General features: G+C 42.3%; 1 protein-coding gene and 1 long non-coding RNA gene across 6 annotated transcripts in view; one reads left to right on the top strand and one right to left on the bottom strand.

Moving 5' to 3' along the window:
• The window catches only part of nxf4 (nuclear export factor 4), a 114,493-nt gene extending 109,524 nt beyond the window's left edge, over positions 1–4,969 (top strand). The window contains exon 6 of one of the 2 annotated variants that reach the window (XR_011416196.1): positions 4,325–4,969. The gene's annotated coding sequence lies outside the window, so the exon portion shown is untranslated. The remainder of the gene's footprint in view (positions 1–4,324) is intronic. The other variant, XR_001449962.3, reaches the window with a different exon arrangement.
• A 921-nt stretch (positions 4,970–5,890) lies between these two features.
• LOC26531884 (uncharacterized) lies at positions 5,891–11,002 on the bottom strand. 4 transcript variants are annotated; one of them, XR_011416197.1, is made up of 4 exons: positions 10,580–11,002; positions 6,816–7,047; positions 6,268–6,600; positions 5,891–6,191 (listed from the first exon to the last, which is right to left on the bottom strand). It is a non-coding gene; the product is annotated as an uncharacterized lncRNA (long non-coding RNA). The 4 variants fall into 4 exon arrangements; XR_004303334.2 differs by lacking the exon at positions 6,816–7,047 and having other exon boundaries at positions 10,580–10,993; XR_004303335.2 differs by lacking the exons at positions 6,816–7,047; positions 10,580–11,002 and adding an exon at positions 9,362–9,378.
• Between the last annotated feature and the right edge of the window lie 6,567 nt (positions 11,003–17,569).

The raw sequence follows: 17,569 nt of genomic DNA, 5'->3' as shown, positions 1-17,569 counted from the left end.
AATGCATATTAGCGGGTCTGTAAAATTGTTTTTTTTAGTTGCCGATGCGTCTGCAAATGAGCCATTGTCTGCTGAAGGGGCCCATCAGGCGGCGGAGTGGGCGGGGCACCAGCTAAGTGTTGGCATTAAAGCGTTTAAAATGTTGCCACTCGGGCCGCGGGTTAGTCTTCCGCTACATTGCCAAATGTTCAATCTGACGGATAGAAAGGAGCCCTCGGCCAGCCAGAAAGTGTATGTTGGCCTAACCATCAATCTTGAGCGACTGCTGGCAGCCAAGACAAGCCCCAGCGCCAGATAAAGTGCTGCAAGATCTGTTTTGACCCGGCCAGATCATAAATACACTGGAGAGCTAGTCAGATCAAGGGTTACCTCAACGACAGGGGAAAGTAAAAGGGGGCGCGATAAGTTTGGGCTCATTTTAAATAGACAAATATTTAACAGGCGCCTCCTCATGTTAATATTTTGCAAGCAGCTTGTAATCGTGTGGCATATGTTTTGCAAAGCAGCTTATAATTTTGTGGCATGTATTTTGTATATCTCTATATTAGCCTGGCATATTTATAATTATAATGATTTTCAATGATAGAAACACAAAATTCACACTAAGAGCTATTTCTATATACCAGATAGCAGCTGCATCCTCATGTTAACATCTTGCAAGCAGCTTGCAATTGTTTGGCATGCCCTTTTTTGTGACATTTTCCTTGTGGCATCTTCGTCCTGGTCGATTTCTAATTAATATGCATATCTAGAGCCGCGTCAAGAGCTCGATGCGACTTTCCAAATTAATTGCTGACTCGGACGCTCAGTTTGAGTCTGTGACTGTGACTCAGTTGCCGCTCCACTTGCCACTCACGTCCGCCCGCGCCTCAGACAAGCAACACTTGACACGTTAATGTAATCGAATAAAAAATAAATATAAAAATAAAACTCATTACCTCGAATGCAGTGCAAAAAGGCGCTGCAATAATTCAAACGAAATTCGCTTTGATGGCCACTCGACCCGACTCGATTCGACTCGAGTCGCCTCTAGTTGACTCGAATTCAAAGCAGTCGCATAATTTTCATTAGAACTTCAATTGCAATTCCCATTCCCATTCCCATTTGCATTTGCATTTCCATTCCCAGCTGTAATTAAGTAAATAAAACACTGAACAAACAACTCGAATTCGGGTTTTGTGCAATTGTCTGAGCTGATGGAGCGCTTTTCAAGTGAATCGGGTTTGCAAATTTCTTTGCCATGAATGAGAATAACCGATGGGCCATAAATTCTGAAAGAGTCGCCGACGAGCGACCGAGCGGCCGAGCGACCGACCGACCTTCCGTTCATTATTTGAAACTTTTCATGTTGTTTGCATAATTTACAATTTATTATTTTGCGTTATTTATTGTACGTGCCGCAATTTATGCATACAAATTGTGAACAAAACGCTCCATTAATCAGACGCAGTCCACGTTGTATTCCCACAGACTCGAACCGGCCTCGAACCGGCGAACCGGCGAACCGGCGACCCGCGACCCGCGATCCGCCTCTCCTTCGAGCATGCAGCTATTATTTTTATTTTTTCTCTTTCGAAAATACTAATTAAGTTTAATGTAATGCACATATGCGATAAGTCCGGCGACTTACTCAAGATTATATCGTATCAGCCGCGCTCCATGCTCCACTCATCGCTCTCCTCTCCCTCTGTCTACCGTATACAGACAATATGGTGTATATCATCCGTATACCGATGTATTTGGGTGCCTTGTCAGTCGGCCTCAGCCTCAGGCAGTGATTGATGTGGCTACAGTCACTCTCACACACACACTCACGAATGGAGATCTATGCCATATTTGGCGAGCACAAAAAACCAGCTCAATCAAAGCTAAAATCAAAGCTGAGCGAGAAAAAAAACTGATAAATTGTTAACTAAGCTACGAGGCAATGTTTAGTGGGAAAGCGTTGCAAATTGAATAGTAAAATTAAAATTTTAGCAGCAAGCTGAATCTGATTGTGATATAAACGACATAATGTGGCTGCTAAGCAAAAAAATATTTATCAGATGTGGATTCGAACCTCGCGTGAACTTGGACTTCCGCATATAAGAGCCAAGATTTTACCTAATAAATTTATTTCATTTATAACATTTTTACCATTTTATCATATGTGTGGCACTAAATGAATGAGATGGGGTTCGAGCCGGCTTGCAGCTGAAGAGATTGGTCTGTCACGCGATCTTAGCTTGACGTTCCATTTAGTTGGCTGCGTCCTGCGATATCCCTTGCTGGCATATCTCTGACCGACCCTCATCATAATTTTTGCCGTTGGTTTATTATTATTCGCATTGTTTTCACAGTACACAAACAGAAAATGGAAAAAATGGTAAAAATAAGAGAAGACGCCGCGGGCGCAGACAACTTTGTATGGGCGGACGGCAATGCGATCAAATGTCAAGCTCCCAATTGAACAATTTTCGTTTTTAATACCCTGTTTCCGAAACGAAAAAGGGGTATATTGGGCTTGTACTGTTATGTCTAAAAGCTTCATATTTTCAATATAAAACACGGAATACACACTTTCGATACATGTGTAGAAGTCTATTGGCTACGCCCGCTTCTATTGGAGGTGGTATAGGCAATTATTGAGATCGATTGGTTTTAAGCTACAAATAGAGTATTGGTCAGTCGTTTGGCTCTTGTTGTGCTTTGCTTTTTATGGCTCTGGCACTTTTTCCTGTTTATTCCCCTTGGCGACCAGAAAGCCAAACAAACATGAGCGCAAACAAATGGGCCAAGAGCTGCGCTGAAATATTTACGGCCCGATCGGACTTTTGGCCAAATGTTTGTGCAAAAGTTTTCGCCGTTGTCGGCAGAAGTTGCAAGTCGACTGCGAATCGGGGAACGTGCAGCGTGCAACGTGCACCGAAGCGTCATTCAATTAAATTTGAAAACATTCTCGAAGCATTAGAAGATTGACGATTGCTTCGCTCTCCGGTCGTTTGCCAAACTCTTGTCACTCAACTCCCGCCTAACCGTTCCCACTGAATTTAATGTTGTCTATTAAAATACACAAATTGCTTGTTGGAGTGTGAGTAGGAGCAGGGGCAGGTTCTGGCCCGCCTTTGGAGACACTTCGCAGCATCCCTCGTCACACGGCCTGTTGCACAGCATTCATTAGAGGCAAGTGCGAGCGAGGGAAATAGACAGTGAGAGCGAGAGAGAGGGAGAGACTTTGACATTTTTAAATCGATTTTTGTTGTTGTTTTGTTCAACGTTCTCCTCAACAAAAGCCACATCAGCGCAGGTGCCGGCATTCGCACGCCCTCTAATTATAGCGACTAAGCGGCTAAAAGTCCAACTTACCATTCCGACCCCCCCCCCAACCCGCCGTGCCACAGCACGTAGCCCACCTAAATTGGCTCAATCAGGGAGTATAATTTTGCATGCATTTAGTTACAAATAATTGCGTTTAATTTGAGGCACATGTAATTAAAAGTTGCGAGGCGATTAATATATCGATTAATCGAGTGTTAGATTGGAGTGTGTTGGTTTGTTTGCATTCCTCGGGCGGGCACTGCTGGGTGCGGCCGCGCTGTCTACAAATTGCAAATTGATTTTTATCGATTTCTCATAATCAGAATTATTGCCATGTACTCTGAGTACTCGGAGTACAACACGACGCAGTACATGGAGTACATGGAGTACACAAAATATCACTCGTTGGCTTGTTTGCCTATTGCTCACGTTTCATGTTTCTGATTTCTTGTCTGTGGCCCCCGGTCCCCCCGTCTATCAGCCGCAGACCCAGCCCCCAGCCCCCAGCCCGCATTCCCAGCCATGACTTCAACAACTAGAATTGAAAGTTGATTTTACATTTTGATAAGCATCCGCTAAATTACATGAGAGACCTGCCCCGCGACCATAGACTTTGATGTGTTGGCATACGCCTATAAATTTCGTGATTATCAGTATTTTTTATTTTATTAAATGCATTTGGTGGGGCCGCACCCCATCCCATCGTCCGTCCACATATATTATATCCGACACGCACGAAACGCCGCCAAGCCAGCCAATTTCATAGATAGACCCCAGTTGCCTCGCAGTGTTTTTAAGGGGCGTTTTATGCGCGGCTTGCATGTGGGAATTTTCATTAGGATTTGTTACAAAACTACACACATATCCTCTAAAGACATAGGAAGTCCATTAGAGTAAGAAAACAGAGTCCATATAGCTGAGTGACTGACAGCCCGCAAACCTTACCCTTCCCCTTGTTAAGCCCGCAAGTTTGAAATAAAAGCTATTGAGTTGTATTATTAAATTATTATTTTCTAAATCTTTTCAGAAAATCGATCCTCCTGGGATTAATGTGTATCTTCAGAGTCGCATGCATGAAACTTCAATTTCCGCTTAGAGAATTATGAAACTTTACGAGAAAAAACCAGTGGAAAGTCAGAAATGAATACGGGATAAGAAAACGTAATCATCTAGGTAATAAGGGCAAAAAGAAAGACTTTACCGTGCAGCTCCGGGCTATGTATATATATATAAGAAATTATTTAAAGAAACCCGATTACTGTACATAAAACATAAAAAATTAATTTAAAAACCGTTTGCGTTGTTAATAATGCTTTAAAATATTGTAGAGGCTTATGCATATTATTAAGACGAAAAATGTTAGAAATTAATCAAAGTTTACAATACAATAATGACTCCCATTTGTGTTACAGGCATTTGTAGCGAAAATAATAGAAGAATAGAAAATAAAAAACAATTGTTAGGGCTTTAAATAAAATGTATTACGAATAAATGCACTAGTCACTATAATTCTAAGCAATGTAGAAATAGGTTTTAGTATAAAAAGAACAATTGTCAAGATGTAAATAGAAATACACAAATAAATATTAAAACTTACAACTAATAGATGCAGTAATTGTGAAGATGTTAATGAAATGAAATATGTTGCTTAAGTAGAAGACAAAAATTGTAAAAATATGAAGAGAAATAATTAAATGAAAATATTTGAAAAATCTGTTTTCCTGCATTTGAAATCAATTTTAAAAATTTTAAATCGACGGGCCTGGTCCGTACGAGCTAAATAAGATACATCACTTCGGAATCGGGCGAAAAATAGCAGAGATATTCAAGTTTTTAGAGTTTTAAGCAGCAGTTGCTGCCTTACAGCTGCCTAGCTAACAATAATGTTAGTCAACAGCAGGATAACATTTTCGTGCCTTGCGGGTATACAACACAATTTTTCATTCGCATTTCTGCATTTCTGTTCGCCTGGTACTTTAGCTGAATTTGGCACGTGTACCTTAACAACCGATTTAACAGTCGATGTAACAGGCATTTTTAATTAAAAATCGCTGGTCTACCTTCTGTGCTTTTCTGTTCTCCTGGTATTTCAGCCAAGTTTTTGTTAAAATGTGTGCCAGCCCAACGGCTTCCAACGGTGCCCCTTGAGTATATGCAACACATTCTTTCGCCGCTAATTTTTTTGTCAACCTTCTGTGCATTTCTGATCGCCTGGTATTTTACCTAAAATTTTGCAATTGCTTCTTAACGGCCGACTTAACAGTCGATGTAACTGACATATGAGTTAACAGCAGGTTAACATTTTCAAATAAAAATTGCTGGCTACCTTCCGTGCATTTCTGTTCGCCTGGTATTTCTCATGAATTTATGGTAAAATCGCGCCAGCCGTCTAGTGAAGTTATGAGACCGTTTCATTTTGAAAATGAATTTCTAGATTTTCTACGAAGTATCCCTTGAAATAAACACAGGAGTATGGGTTTTTAATTTCCTTTTTTTTTATTTCTCTTTTTATATTTACATGCATGTGACTTGATTATTGTACTTTTTCTGTGTTTTGCTCATAAAAAATATGCATATATGAATAACTTATAACTGTTACTTATTTTATTTTATTTTATTTTTTATTTTTAACTCTAATTGTGTTAAGAGCACTACATCTAAAGAAAATAAAGTTGAAGTTTGAACATTTTTAGATTCTTAAACATGAAAAATATGCGAGATTTAAGGGCTACCTTCGTCACGCCAAAGATTTAATACACTTGCAAAAAGGGAATTTTAGCTATTTCAGGTTGATGAGGACTAGTTCTATGGTATGCTTACCAAGAACTTTGCGGCTATTTAGGAACCATCGTCTGTGGGCGGTCTGCAGTCTGTAGATGTTGGGGCATAATTTGCTAAGAAATAAATGATGAGAAACGCAACCTTGGCTCTTATTTAAAAAGGTTTTTCTCTTATGTGCGGTTCACTTACTCATAGAGGGTTCTTTGGCCTGATCAGCAGAAGCTTTTCTTGCGTAAGCTGCTTATCGAGTATTGTGACTGGTATCGGACCATGTCCTTTGTTTGGCCAGTGCCATACCCTCTCTATAAGTAGTTGATGCTTACTTCCTCTTGACTGCCTCGGGGCTTGGGTTCAGGTTCGGGTTCGTGTTCGTGTTCGTTCCGTGTTGGCCATTTCATGAATGTATGGTAAGACAACCCTCGCAGGGACATAAGTCCCTTCTAATTGCTTGCGTAACCTGAAACGCTGCGGGGCAACCTCTTCCGTTTGCAATTCACGTTCTTCCCTCCATGTCGACGGCTCCTGTAAAATGTTCATATTTCAAAAATCGTGCTCAATAAATATTTGCAATGTGTCGGGGCTGTGGATAGCGGGTTGCGGGGACCATTTCGGCGCAAATATTCGCATAAAAAACGTGCTCATTCGAAGACATTTGCCAAAGATTTGAGCTGAATAAAAAACTGAATTCAAGTGCGAATTGGGAATGGGAATCGAATCGAATGGCATCTCTCACTTACTCTCTCGCTCTCCGTCTGTTTCTGCCGCCGCCCCTGTGGCAATTGTCGTGGCAAAATGAATGCATGCCACTTACGAGTGTGTCGCCATTCATTTGAGGAAACGCAACTTCAACCTCTCGAGGCGCCACGATGCATGATTGAGCATGATTGAGGGGTCTGCGACTACGACTGGGACCGGGACCGGGACCGGGACCGGGACTGGCCTGGGACTGGGACTGGGACTGGCAGTGGCCTGGAAACTGCACAAGCAGCCAAATGATGAGTGTTCCCATATAGACACACACAAGCGCACATATCTAAATGTATGTATGTATGTGTGCAGTTGTGTACACTCCGCGAATACCCACATAAACCCACTCATATGCGATTCACAGTTCGCCTCTGAATGGCTTCGTTTATTTTGAACACGTTACTCAAACAATGTTTTTGGTTTATTTAAATTTCTTTCTTATAACAACAGCAGAAACGACAACAACAACAACAACAACAACAACAACAACAACAACATGAAGAACAACTACAAGGCAAGCCATGCAAATGCCAGCCCGCTTGTTGTATAAGCCAGCCCGAGCCCCGCACCGCCCCCGTACGCGTTGCCTCGGCCAACAGCCTTGCCCTCAGCGCGTTGAGGAAGCCCGCGTCGAGTAAACATTTGAATTTTACATTAAAGGCGGGCGGCAAAACAGCAGAAAGCAACAAAATAAAAGCAAAAAATTCGCATTTTTCTTATTTAAACAAAACGCAGGCACTGTGCAGAGCAAACAATCCGCAGTCGCCGCAGTCGCCGTCGCAGTCGCAGTCGCAATTGCAGTCAGCGACGCAGTCGGCGTCGCAAGTCTGGGCGATGTTTACTCTTTAAAGCGCCAATGCCATCTAAGGGACAGGGTGTCTGGGGGGTTCGAGAACAGGGTGCCACATACACACACACAGATAAAGATACAAAAACGCAGTTGAAACTGGCGTCGGTTTTGCATTCAGTTCAAACTGTATGCCAAATGCAAACAAAAAAAAATAAATATTCGAAATTTAAAAGTTTATTTTGCCTGTTTTTGTGGTTGGGCAAACAGCAGGAACTTTAACTTAACAGTTATGCAAAAAAGAGCGGGAGAGCAGAAAGAAGCGAGAGGAAGCACAAACAAATGCAGGCCGAGGTAGAGAAGCGCAAACAGAACACGATTTCACGCTCTGCTCAGGTTCTGCCCTTTTCTTGTCTTGTCAAAACGTTTGACAAACGATAAGCGAACAGTTCGAATGGTGCAAACGAGCGAATGGGACGGGCAATGCGAATGGGAATGGAAATGGAAAGGGAAATGGGAAAGGGAAACGGGACTAGAGCTCTGGCAAGGCGTTGCCAGACGCAGCTGATTTTGATTTGTATCTAATTGTATGCAAACAGCGCGACAGACGGCAACGACTGTACGAGATTTTCAATTGAATATAGATGAGTATATACATATATATATATATATATATCTATACGTATGTATGCGGGCGATTCGTTCGATTTTTGCCATTCAATTTTATGCATGAAGTTGATAGATTACTTATGAATGCCTTTTGGGCTTTTGTGCCGCGAAACAGTTTTTTCTTTATTTTGGGGTGGATTAAGTCACGCTCCGATGATGGAATACGAGCGAGAGCCGTAACTCTCCTTCAAATGGGAATGCAATTAAAATTGAATTTGAATAGATATCGAAAGCAATACATCAAATGAATTGTACCATCTGGAACTGAGACGTTTAACCTGGTCGTCCTTCAATGCCGGCCATTAAATATCTGGAAGCCGCAGTCATTAGCCACAAATTATAGCGCTACGACAATTTGCACTTTTTGCATTATTCAGCCGATTGTTCGGTTAGTTTCACTATAATCGGCGACCCACTTACAAAGCACATGCAATTAGTAGGCCAGCCCCAGCCCCAAAACTAACTTTCGACCTAAGCCTGAGATCGATGCCAGTTTAAATGGGCTTCTATTTAAATAGCCCATGAAAATTACAGAGTAAGCGCGTCATCAGCTTGTAATTAAATAGTCGGACTAGCTGGCGAGCCAGAGACACGTCAGTCAAACCCACCTTCCAATCGAGGTCCGGGCAGCAGCCGGCGCCGTTCTCAGGCGCCGTGCCGAAAAGGGGGCTGTTTTCTACCCCCTTTTGAGCAAGCGCTTACGTGGCCATTTGAAAGGGGGTCGCAAATACGCAAACGAGGTCATTAAGCAATTTAATATTTGAGCAAAGTGATTATAATCGAATTGAACCTATACGATGGGAAACCTCTCAGGCTCGGATCTAGACCAGGTGCTGGGTGCACTTGTGGTTGGCTGTCTTTTGGGATCGGGATCGGGATTGGGATTGGGTTGCGCGCTCAAGTTAAAATGAATTCTGTATGACATTTGCACGAAATATTAAGGTGTAATGGATATTAAGCCGCAAACATGGCAACAGGAAAGCTGACAGCGGCCATCAGAGTAACCGCAAAGAGTGCAAAGGGGCAGAGAAGAAGGTGGAACAGGTACAGGTAACCAGGGGCAGCCGGAGGCATACAGACCTACAAGTGCGGCTTAGTGACACGCTCAGTCGGTATCAGCAGCTGCCCGTCTGAAACAGCTACGCAATGCCAGTCTCAGGGAGTTGGCCTAATCTTCAGCGTGCCAAATAGCCAAGTCATGCCAAGATAAACAGACAGAGAGGTGGGGTGGGCGGGGGAGTAAGGGAAGTTAGCGTTGATTGTTGTGTTGATTTCTTGGTGCCAGGCACAGTGGTTAAAGTGCTGCGTAAAATGAAATATGATGCGGAAAATATAATGAAATACTTTTAATGCCGAAACTCTGCCTCAAACTCATTTAAAGGCTCATTTTTTGACGTCTGTCTGGATTCAATCAGCGCCTTCTGATCTCTGCCTGTTTATATGAAATTTAGTCCCAGTTCCAAACACAAACTGCTGCTGGCCTTAATCCGTGTCAGCAACACACACACAAACGCACACAGACACCTTTAAAGGCCACAAAGGTCAACACAAAGTATTCGGCTCTTCTCCAGGAATAGTTTTTTTTTTCTTTTTCCGCTTTTCGCTTTCCATTTGTTTTCGACCGCCCGATGGGCATTTGCAGGTTGCACGACAATGTCACACTGTGACCTCAATAGGTAAAGTCATGTATGTGTGTGTGTGTGTGCGTGTGTGTGTGTGTGTGTGTGTGTGTGTTTGCTGGTAATTAAAAACAAGAACCTGTATTTTTATTTTTATATGCCAGCTCTATGCGGGAAAACTCGGCGAGCATTCCCAGCCAGCCGTTGGGCCTGGAAATTCTCTCCGAGACTCGCCTTGGACTTAATTACACGGATTAAATATTATACGGGCTTAATGTTCAGCGGGCTGTTTCCTGGCCCAGCCCAGCCCAGCCAGGCCCAGCCCGGCTCGTAAAAGCCGGCGTCTGTCTTCTGCCTTACCGCACAAATTGCACTTTTATAATGATCCGACCAGCCATAAGTCTGTGCAAAAATTACTCAAATACAAGTCCAAAAAAAAAAAAAACAAAACAAAATTGTTGTCGTTGTCGATTTTGGAGCTGTCGCCGTTTCGAACAGCGTTTTCTGTGTTAATTGTGCATTTATGTTGTGTTCAAAGCCAGCTTTTTGGCCATTACAGGTTCGAGGAGGCAAGGAAGTGGCCAGCCTATAGACGGCAATGCCACACACACACACACACAGACACACACACACACACACACATAGAGCACGTAAAATTGGCCAGACCAAAAATGCTCACGGATAATTGTCTCTGCTTTTGGTGCGAGTCGCAGTGAAAATTGCCCGGCTTCGTACACAGCACCAGTGCCATAATTTGTAGTTGTTTCTTCAGCTTCTTCTTCGTTTTTTTGTTGTTGTTATGGGTTGTCTCCTCTTTATAACGCATGTTTTTTTTATGGCGCGACATTCGCGCACACACAAGTGCCGCCCATTTCCATGTCCATTTGTCGTGTTTGCTTTGAGATAAGCGCCAAATTCATATAATTAGAGACGTCATATGTTGCCGCAAAATACATTAGCAACGGCTGGAAAAGCTGCCACAATCACCCGGCACCAGAATACCCTACAATGCGGGCGGGAACAGCAGACGAATGCAACTATAATGCGATGAGCGCGCAATTCAATTTGTAGACATCATCATTTGATATGGTTTGGTAGCTTGAGTAATTACCCCGGGCTTAGTTTATAGCTTACAGGGTATACAACAGCTAGATCGCTTTTGATATCAACCATTTCGACTGATTGCGCCCATTTGTTGTTGACCACGCCCGTTTCCGCCCGTAGCATATCAAGCCGCTTTGTTGATATGCCCATTTTAATGACTGGCACCCTGTAAAAATGAGCAGAGAAAAAAAGTAAAGCTGATTATTATGAGTGTACGCAATTAATGCCAGTGCACACACTCAGCTCTGATTATTTATAGGCATAATTAAACAAACGTTCGCTCAGTCATCCTCCTGCCCTCATGCATTGTGTACGAATATATATATATATATATATATATATTTAGATATAGATGGTTATAGTTATATTTACCAAGCAAAATATCACGCATACGCCCCTTGGTGCGCGGTAAACAAATAAAGGGCGTTGCCATCCACTCTTTTTAGTTTTTTCTCTTTTTTTTTTTTTGGCATTTAATTGATGTTCATTAATCAAAGAGTACAACAAATAATGGAGGCAATCATTGGTCTGCATGTGTTTGCCATTTCTAATGGCACCGAAAAGTCATGACATTTCATTTGCCACAATTCAAATCCCCCCCCACCCCAAGCCACCCCCTCTTACCGTCACGCCCACTCCCACTACGACGCAATCAAAGTTTTTCCATGCAATTTTATTATTATACTATGGTAGGTATTTCGCTCTTCCTCTTTGGGCCACCACGTTTTCGGCCTTATCGTATCATAACAATCATTCGCTTTATTGATGTCATTATTATGCCAACTTCTTCTTTTTCTTTCCTTTTTTTTTTTTTTGTTAATACCAAGTCATTTGCCGTGTTGTTGTTGCGCCTCATTTAGTTTCTGTATACCCTGTACCCATTAAAAATAGCTATGCGAGGTATGATCGAAGTGAGCACATGCATGTAACAAACCAAAAATAAAAGTATTTGCAGACTTATGGAGTATATCTTCGTGAAGAACATTTGTTTAGCTATCCTGTTATTGTTTTGGCTGAAAAACAGTAGCAGAAACATCTTCAAGTAGTAGTTCGAGTCGATATCTTACGGATACTATTGTAGATACCTTTTATATGTATCTCGCAGATGCGTCTAACTTCTACGTAGATACTTTTACGCACCACAGATATCTCATAAATACTCTGCAAATCGCAGATGCCTTTGTATCAATGTATAGGGTAGTTGCTAGTCGAACAAACCCGACTCTTTGACTCTTTGCTGCGTTTATCTGTTGACCCTCGTCTCACGTTATTTTTAATATTTATTTTAATTAGAGTTTTACTCCGTTTTGCCTGAGCGAAGGTTGGTCTTGGCCGAGGAAACACAAAATTTAATATTCGTTAATTGTTTAATTTTCGCTTACAGTTTGTTTAAAGGTTTTCCGCAATCGAAACCGATTCCTATCTCGATTTTCAATAAGTTTGTTAATGTGGCTTTTTATTGTTGTTGATTTTAATTGCTCGCGAATAGAATCGAATCGACATCTGTGAGCGCGGGCCCAGACCCTGAAATGGATATGTAAATCTTGACGGGGGCCTCTGTGAATGGGTCCGAATACGGCTTTTGTTTTGATTCGACTTGATGGCTGTTATACTTAGTTTTGTGCTTTTATGGAACTGTTTGTAATGCGATCTTAACTATGGGTATTGTGTTTCGAGTGTCTGTTGTCTGTTTTAGAGAGGTGTCGCCTTTGTGTGGCCCAGACTCTAGATGAGATCATTTGACAAGTTTGTAAGTAGCTGAGAAACTCGAAATGGAAATAAATACGGACATGTATTGTAAACTTTCTCGTCTTTCAGCTAATCGAACTTCTATTGTTTAAGCCATGTCCATTGCCTGCGTACACAAAAATGTGTATAAGCCTCAAGTGACTTGTCAGCTTTTCATTAATTTAAAACTTCCTCTACTCTGTCTGCTCCGGCCCCTGCCCCTGCCCCTGCCTCACTCTGTGCCTGCCCCTGCTTAATGGCACATTACGTTCAGCTGCGTTTCCTCTGTGGCTGCCACATCACGTTGCCCATTAATGTTGCATGGCGCAGCACAAAAGCGTCCACTCAATGCACTCACTTGATTATCAGAGCCACACACAGACGACACCAACCGCAACCCCAGCCTTAGCCGCAGCCCCAGCCCCAACCCCTCCGCATTGCGTTCAATGGAGCCGCATTAGATGGGGGCTGTTCGCGTTTCTTGGGCTCTTGAAAACATGTTTTTGCACTTATGTCAGCAGCTCATACAGTTCCCTTCTGCTCTTCTCCCCTTCCCCCGTCAAACTATGAACCTGAAATTGACTGTCAAATGAAATTAGCTCGTCTTCTGTTGGGGATACCCGCTTAATACAACAAGGCGACCAGCTCATTGGCTTATGATGTTCCCATTGTGTTTGCCTGGACTTGCCTCATGTGTCTGCGGCTTATGGCTTTGCTATTATTTTTGCTCGCCTCAGCAAATGTCAAATGGTCGTCTGCCTGGCTTTAACTTGGAGAAAACTTATCGCACTCGGATTGTATCTGCATGCCGCACGTGTCATCTTTGAGATACTTTTGTGCAGCAGCTTAAATTAATTGCGCAATCGCATAAGCAAATGCGTGGCCTTATCAGCCGGGTATGGCCAGCCGCTTTTACGGGTAATACAACAGCTGCCGCGGTAATTGACCAAAAATAAACAACAACAAAATAAAACATGCTATACCCCCTGCAGCTAGCGAATTTCCCCTATTTGACCAACTACAGATACATATGCATATATATAGTTACAGATACTCTACGCTAGTCGCATCCGCAAGATGCAGCTATACAGATAACGTGGCCAGCGAACAAACAACGCCAAACATGCGACTTCGGCCCATAGATAGATATAAGCCACACACACACATACACACACACACACACACACACTCAACAGAGCTGGCAATCATTTATTTGAAGCGTCAAACTCGTTTGTCTTATCTGATTATTTATATGTGGATTTTTATATACACTACACACGCTTACAACAGTTGCCTGACTTTGTCAAGGCAAATGTATTTTCCCATAGCTAAAACTCTAGATAGAAAATCTAGATAGATAGATCTTTAATTTTTACTTACTCCTTTTAAGACGAAAGCAAGTACTAAATTGGGTTTTATTCGGTCTAACAAGCGCAATAAGGCAAATTATACCAATAAATATTTAAAAAGAGAAATATAAAATAAATAAAAGTTAATCCGTTATTATCAGATGGACCTAAAAGAGCTTTTAACTCTATATGAAGAGCTGACAAAATTATATTTCCGAGTGGGATTAATCAATTAATTGAGGCAGTTATTAAAGGACCTTTCAGCACACGCTCAAAGGCTCAAATACACGAAATAATTTTGATATCATTTTCAAAATAATATATTTAATCCGGGCGACGACATGCATTTACCCCTATTTAATTAATTGGGAAAACTCTGTTAAATTATTATTGTAATCAAGGTTTAATTTTTTGAAACAAAGAGTATTTAATCGGCGATATGTTGACACACTTTTTAGCTCGCCTGCTGCACGACGACGACGATGACACGACAAGCTGTGCTGACTTGTTGTTGTTGTTTTTTTGTACTTGTTGTTTTGGCTGGTAGCTGTGGTTGCTTTCGTTGTTGCCGTTGTCGTTGTTGTTGTTGTTGTTGTTGTTGTTGTTGTTGTAGCGCGCCAACGCTGTTAGTCATGCGCCGGGGCCAGCGCTTAACTTGGCTTTTTAGCTTGGGCAAACAGACGCAGCGTTGGCCAGGGAAACAGCTGGACGGACCGACAGACGGACGGGCAGACGGATGGAGGCAACGGTTAGACAGACGAATCATTCATTGCACGCCGTTGTTGTTGTTGTTGTTGTAGCCGCAGCTCATTCATACAGGTAGCCAGCGTCTCAAGCGTCGTCGTCATTATCATTTTGTCGTCATCAGCGACGTCGGCGCAAATGAAACATAAAATGAAACGCCCCTTAATAGTCACCGCCGTCGTCGTCCGTCGTCGTTGTCGTCATTGTCGTTGTTGTTGTTGTTGTTGTTGTTGTTGTTGTCCAGCCTTATGCGTATCTTTGAGATACAGATACATTCACAACAACATACAACGGCCCCGGCTTGGCAAAGTAACCATATCGGTGCGGTATCTTTGCATCTGTGAATGTATCTGTATCTGTATCTGTCAGTGGCCGCTGTTTGCATTTTTAGCACAAGTTCTGTTTTTTGTTCTTCTTGTTGCCGTATTTCGGTTCAAATTTCTCAGTGGTTTGCTCTGACAAACGGCAACCGCAACTGGCTAACGTTATCTTCTAGATACGCACGCCATATGTGCGGCTGCTTGCGTACTCGGCGCAAAGTATCTGCGTATCTGTATCTCTGCTTTCGTCTGCGTATCTGTAACTCTGTCTACGTCTTTGTCTGCGTATCTGTGTATCTCTCGTGCCAGTTACGCGCCCGTTTTGTCTTGGATTTCAATTTTGGACGCTTGCAAAACATTTAAATACACATCCAATCCACATTTGGTTGTTGTTGCCGTTGCCGTTTGCCGTTGCATAGATTCCCCTTAGCGCATCTTTTGGCTACAATTTGCTTGCGTCGCCGACATCGGGCTGCGGCTCTGCGTGCTCTCTAATTGGCTTTAATTTCACATTATTTGCGCCTCACATTATAATTAAATTATTGCGCTTTCATTAAAAGCTAATTAGATTTTAATTATATTTTCTTGTCGTCGTCGCACACATTTCACCCAATTTCTATCTACCTCCCACTCTTCCACACAGACACTGCGTACAACATGAAAATATGTTGCAAGAACCTTGTGAATGCGCCCCCAGTTGGCACCCATTTGTGGCGTTATTTATGAGTCCCTTTCCCTGGATTATTTGCCCAGTTTAGAGGGTGCTTTTCCTGCCTGCCTCTGACTGGGTTCGGGGCTCTGGGCTATTGATAATAAATTGTATTATTGGATTTGCTTGTTGCCTTTTGCGCTGGCGACATTTGGCGACAGCGTTGATTGCTCAGCCCACTGGGCGGACCCTTGCTGTCAATCCATGAGTGCTATTTGCTGTCCACATACACACACACACAGACACACACACACACTGTCGAACTAATTGATGAATATTTATGAAATATTACATACTTTATGCGCTGGACTGGCTGCAACAGCTTTTATCACATATTAAATTGTGAAGTTTAGCAGAGATCAGTGGAAGAGTCGTACTTTTAATTAACAATCAATCAGGAATATATTTAAGCATTTATACATATTTGCACATCTCCTTTATATTTAGCTGGTGCTCCTGTAGAACACCTGCCCCACGCGCTGCCCTGTCAAAAACGCATTTAACTCTCCAAAAATGGATTATGGTTTGGTTTTTATGCCCAACATTCAAAGCCTATTTCTTTGAAAGGGACTACGACACAAATTTGACGCTGAACAAAAGCAAGTTAACTACTTTTGTGGATACCCTTCAAATTTTGTTTGGGTTTCGTTCTACCTTGCCAGGCCAATATACAGCCACAACAACAACAACTACATTGATTGACTGCGTTGTCTGCTGGCAAGCATCAAGTGTTGCTGTTGTGGTTGTCTCTTTAATTATTTAAAGCCCAACCGCAGCGAACTTTAAGCCCCAAAATGAATTAAGCGCAACATGACGCCCACTGCCACGCCTTCGGCTCTGTCTCCACCTCCGCCTTCGCCTGGCAACGGCAACGGCAACGGCAACTGCAACTGCAACTGTCTGCAGCGACCTCAAACAATGTAATTCCATCATTTATACCAATTTCGCCATTTATCCGCAAACAATTCGCGAAAAAGCAACAACAACCACAATGAACCGAGCCCCGACCCAGCCCAACCGAGCCCCAAACCCAACTCTGTTCGGTTTGGATCGCCTGCAACGGAAAATCGTCTCTGACTGCATTGTGTGCAGCTCGTTTCCGTCGTTTGCCGCCTCGCAGCTTCAATACCCTGCATTGTCACTGGAGTACGTGGCCTGCGACACACAGCAGGTGACATTCTCGAATTTATCCTTTCAACTACCTCAATACAGATTAAAGGTATGCTAAACGAACTATGCCAAAGAGAAACTATAAAAAAAAATAACAAAACATAACTTGGATTCTGCGAAAAATGTAAAACACGTCTCATGAAAATTAATTTGATAGTGCAAAACCAAACCCCCGTTTCCACCGATTTCCACATCCCTCAAATGAATTTAAACAAAGATATTTAAATGTAAGTAATTTTGATTTATAGGGCATATTTGGGAGTTAATAGAAAACTTAAAATATAAAACATATGAAAGATTCATGCATGAGTTCCGCAGGCTTTTATAACAAGGCATCTTTATAGTATGTCGTCTTATAGGGTATATTTGGGAGTTAATATTAAAACAAAAAATACCCATGCATGAGTTCGGCTGACTGTTTTAGAGGAAAACTTCGTGCACATATAATATCAATACATAACATATGAAACATATGAAAAACTCATGCATGAGTTCTGCTGGCTTTTATAGCTTGTCGTCTGATAGGGTATATTCGCAGCAACGTT

This window comes from Drosophila virilis, chromosome 2 (genome assembly GCF_030788295.1).
Source record: "Drosophila virilis strain 15010-1051.87 chromosome 2, Dvir_AGI_RSII-ME, whole genome shotgun sequence".
Lineage (NCBI taxonomy): Eukaryota > Metazoa > Arthropoda > Insecta > Diptera > Drosophilidae > Drosophila > Drosophila virilis.
This window is presented reverse-complemented; position numbering and strand designations above follow the sequence as displayed.